Here is a 5,286-nt window from a genome sequence, read left to right on the forward strand (position 1 = left end):
ACATGCTAATCTTCATACCAATGCTAACAGATTGCACTCTAAATACCATATTCCTCTCACTGAAACATGGCATATTATTAAAACCTATGATGTCTGCACCCCTCTGCACTTACGAACTACGATTTCAGGAGTTAATCTCTGGGGGCAACAATCTAATTCCCTTTACCAATCTGACTTCACTCACTGCTCCTTAAAGAAAATATTCTTTACTTTTTGTCTCAATAGATACATTTTCCAACTTTATCTGGACAGTACCTGTCTCTTCAGAATCCAATAAACACGCCATTTCCGCACTCTTACTCACCTTCCCCATTATGGGGATTCCTTCTGTCTTGAAAACAGACAATGGACCTGCATTTACCTCGCATTCTTTTTGCTCATGTTTATCAGAATGGAACACCACACACATTACAGGAATACCCTATAATCCTCAGGGTCAAGCCATTATTGAAACAGCCCACCACACCCTAAAAACTCATTTATTAAAACAGAAAGGGGGAATATGGAAGAGGAGATACACTTCTTATCCCATGAACCCTCAATTACTATTATCTTTAACTCTTTATTCCCTGAATTTTTTAAACTTAACAAAAAATAATTCTGATACTCGTGCAGATAGACATTTTGCAGAAGACAAAAACAGCAAATTAGAAATCAATACACCAATATGTTATAAGCAATTTAATCAGTGGCTGCCAGGAATCTTACGACTCCTAGACAAGGGTTATGGTCTTGTCATTGCAGATGGAGAGGAAATCTGGGTTCCCCTTTGCCATGTCTGCTACCGAGAAGGACCCCAAGACCAGACTCCCTCGGGAAGTGATGAAGTTGACACGAAGGGTCTCGTCAATGACCCTGGAAGAGCCAATGAGGAAACGCCATCATCTGAATCCTTACTTGACATGGGCTCAAGTGAAAACATGACTCGTCAGGCTGAGCAGACACTGAAGAGTACTGGAACTCCTATGACTCCAGATAAGCTGTTTCTGGCAATGTAAACTGTTCTGAAGAACAGGAGGAACATCGTAATTGCTCCTGGTTTAATAGATCAAGCATTGGAGGCTTTCATAAATCTAAGACAAGTTTCTGGACTGATAAGGACATATTGCTGAATTGGTATAATGGGGGCTTATCACCCCCCCAACCCAGGATTGTCGTCCCCATTGTGGGGCCAAAGCAATGGCACACTTGGAAAATTCCAGCAGCTTTAGAGCACTTTGCTAATGTTTATGGGACTATGGGTGTGTTTCGTCCTTCTAATTATACCTTCCTATACAATAGTACTGGCTATATTCAATCATGTGTTCACCTTCTGTACTTGTTTATTGTAGGGCATTTTGATATTGACTTATCAGCCAAGATTGTCAATTGTACTGCATGTGCATTGTATACCTGCCTTAATCACACCATTTCATATCACAATGCTAGCATTGCACTAGTTAAACAAAGATCTCAGTTATGGCTTCCCGTAAACTTAACTGAGCCTTGGACTGATTCTGTATTTCTTTCTGTATTGTTGAAAACTGGGTTTAGGCGATCAAAGCATATCCTTGGGTGGATTATTGCAGGCATCTTAAGCCTTATCTCCATTGTGACTAGGAACTTTGTCTGGTATGGCTTTACATAATTCTATACAAAATCATGATTTTATCACTGCTTGGCACAAAGACTCATGATCTGTGGACTCGACAAGCTCAAATAGATCAGCAATTACAAACACGAATTAATGAGTTACAAACTGTGGTTATCTACTTAGGAGATCAAATGCAGCAACTGACTTTCCGAACACGTATACGCTGTCACTGGAATTTTACTTCTTTTTGTCTGACTAATATGCCCTATAATAGCACTGAATATCCTTGGAATAAGGTTAAGGCAGATTTGCAGGACCTCACAAGTAACTCAAGTTTAGACATCAATTTGTTGAAACAACAAGATGCTAATTTTCAAGTTAGGGTACCTAGGGAATTGTATAGTACTCAATTCTATGATACTTAAACCAAAACCCTATCGTCTCTAGACCCTAGAGCTTGGCTTTCAGGAACCAATATTTTTATATATGTATTAATCACACTGCTCTTTTTGTCATTGATTATAGGATACAGAAGTCTCTACTCAAGACTCCATGCCTCCCACAATGGAGTCCAACCAGCAGCCACCATGCTTAATTTAAAAACAAGGAGGATATGTTGGGAAGCGTAGTGCAAAATAGCCGTAAAAGGAGAAAGTCCTTGGGAAAATGGGGAAGGGCCAGAGGTACTCGACTTTGCATTGCAGACAGAAAAACATTTCCTGCCTTTGGTTATGCTCGGCGCCAAGAGTTAATAATAAATAGGGATGTTACTTGTGAGAGCGGGTTGTGGGATAAGCCCATGAGTCATTTAGAGCGCACTGTCCTTAAATGTTTTTATTGATTATGTGTTAACTCCACATGTGCTCTGCTGGCCGTATACTTTAAGCTCTTTGTTCCTGCTTCTATAAAAAATCTTGACTGCAGAAATAAACTTGTCAGTCCTTGCAAGAGATTGTCCGTGTCATTCTTTCAGGCTCATCATTTCCAAGTCCCAGGGAGAAAAACCCCAACATAGGTGTTAGCTTATCTCTAAATTTTTGGTAGAATTCAGCTGTGAAGCCGTCTGGACCTAGGCTTTTGATTGCTGGAAGATTTCTGATTACAGTTTCAATTTCTGTGCTTGTGATGGGTCTGTTAAGATTTTCTATCTCTTCCTGGTTCAGTTTTGGAAAGTTGTACTTTTCTAAGAATTTGTCCATTTCTTCCACGTTGTCCATTTTATTGGCATATAATTGCTGATAGTAGTCTCTTATGATCCTTTGTATTTCTGTGTTGTCTGTTGTGATCTCTCCATTTTCATTTCTAATTTTATTGATTTGATTTTTTCCCTTTGTTTCTTGATGAGTCTGGCTAATGGTTTGTCAATTTTATTTATCCTTTCAAAGAACCAGCTTTTGGCTTTGTTGATTTTTGCTATGGTCTTTTTTGTTTCTTTTGCATTTATTTCTGCCCTAATTTTTAAGATTTCTTCCCTTCTACTAACCCTGGGGTTCTTCATTTCTTCCTTTTCTAGTTGCTTTAGGTGTAGAGTTAGGTTATTTATTTGACTTTTTTTCTTGCTTCTTGAGGTATGACTGTATTGCTATGAACTTTCCCCTTAGCACTGCTTTTACAGTGTCCCACAGGTTTGGGGTTGTTGTGTTTTCATTTTCATTCATTTCTATGCATATTTTGATTTCTTTTTTGATTTCTTCTGTGATTTGTTGGTTATTCAGCAGCATGTTGTTCAGCCTCCATATGTTGGAATTTTTAATAGTTTTTCTCCTGTAATTGAGATCTAATCTTACTGCACTGTGGTCAGACAAGATTTTTGGAATGATTTCAATTTTTTTGAATTTACCAAGGCTAGATTTATGGCCCAGGATGTGATCTATCCTGGAGAAGGTTCCGTGTGCACTTGATAAAAAGGTGAAATTCATTGTTTTGGGGTGAAATGTCCTATAGATATCAATTAGGTCTAACTCATCCATCGTATCATTTAAAGTTTGTGTTTCCTTGCTAATTTTCTGTTTAATGGATCTATCCATAGGTGTGAGTGGGGTATTAAAATCTCCCACTATTACTGTGTTATTGTTAATTTCCCCTTTCATACTTGTTAGCATTTGTCTTACATATTGTGGTGCTCCTATGTTGGGTGCATATATATTTATAATTGTTATATTTTCTTCTTGGATTGATCCTTTGATCATTATGTAGTATCCTTCAATGTCTCTTTTCACAGCCTTTGTTTTACAGTCTATTTTATCTGATATGAGTATTGCTACTCCTGCTTTCTTTTGGTCTCTATTTCTATGGAATATCTTTTTCTAGCCCTTCACTTTCAGCCTGTATGTGTCCCTTGTTGCGAGGTGGGTCTTTTGTAGACAAGATATATAGGGGTCTTGTTTTTGTATCCATTCAGCCAGTCTTTGTCTTTTGGTTGGAGCATTCAACCCATTTATGTTTAAGGTAATTATTGGTAAGTATGATCCCATTGCCATTTCCTTTATTGTTTTGGGTTTGAATTTATATACCCTTTTTGTGTTTCCTGTCTAGAGAAGATCCTTTAGCATTTGTTGGAGAGCTGGTTTGGTGGTGCTGTATTCTCTCAGCTTTTGCTTGTCTGTAAAGCTTTTGATTTCTCCTTCATATTTGAATGAGATCCTTGCTGGGTACAGTAATCTGGGCTGTAGCTTATTTTCTTTCATCACTTTAAGTATGTCCTGCCATTCCCTCCTGGCCTGAAGAGTTTCTATTGAAAGATCAGCTGTTATCCTTATGGGAATCCCATTGTGTGTTATTTGTTGTTTTTCCCTTGCTGCTTTTAATATTTGTTCTTTGTATTTGAGCTTTGTTAATTTGATTAATATGTGTCTTGGCATGTTTTGCCTTGGGTTTATCCTGTTTGGGACTCTTTGGGTTTCTTGGACTTGGGTGATTATTTCCTTCCCCATTTTAGGGAAGTTTTCAACTATTATCTCCTCAAGTATTTTCTCATGGTCTTTCTTTTTGTCTTCTTCTTCTTGGACTCCTATGATTCGGATGTTGGGGCATTTAACATTGTCCCAGAGGTCTCTGAGGTTGTCCTCATTTCTTTTAATTCCTTTTTTCTTTTTTCCTCTCTGATTCATTTATTTCTACCATTCTATATTCTACCTCACTAATCCTATCTTCTGCCTCCGTTATTCTACTATTTTTTCCCTCCAGAGTGTTTTTGATCTCATTTATTGCATTATTCATTATATATTGACTCTTTTTTATTTCTTCTAGGTCCTTGTTAAACCTTTCTTGCATCTTCTTGATTCTTGTCTCCAAGCTATTTATCTGTGATTCTATTTTGTTTTCAAGATTTTGTATCATTTTCACTATCATTATTTGGAATTCTTTATCAGGTAGCTTCCCTATCTCTTCCTCTTTTGTTTGGTTTGGTGGTCATTTATCCTGTTCCTTTACCTGCTGGGTAATCCTCTGTCTCTTCACCTTGTTTATATTGCTGTGTTTGGGGTGTCCTTTCTGTATTCTGGCAGTTTGTGGAGTTCTCTTTATTGTGGCGTTTCCTCACTGTGGGTGGGGTTGTAAGTGTGGCTTGTCAAGGTTTCCTGGTTAGGGAAGCTTGTGTTGGTGTTCTGGTGGGTGGAGCTGGATTCTTCTCTCTGGAGTGCAATGACGTGTCCAGTAATGAGTTATGAGATGTCAGTGGGTTTGGAGTGACTTTGGGCAGCCTGTATGTTGAA

The 5,286-nt window shown here is 38.1% G+C and overlaps 1 pseudogene; it reads left to right on the forward strand.

Moving 5' to 3' along the window:
• The first annotated feature begins 979 nt into the window (after positions 1-979).
• LOC138990250 (endogenous retrovirus group K member 18 Env polyprotein-like) lies at positions 980-2,168 on the forward strand (annotated as a pseudogene).
• The last annotated feature ends 3,118 nt before the right edge of the window (positions 2,169-5,286 follow it).

This window comes from Bos mutus, chromosome 2 (assembly GCF_027580195.1).
Source record: "Bos mutus isolate GX-2022 chromosome 2, NWIPB_WYAK_1.1, whole genome shotgun sequence".
NCBI classification, from domain to species: domain Eukaryota; kingdom Metazoa; phylum Chordata; class Mammalia; order Artiodactyla; family Bovidae; genus Bos; species Bos mutus.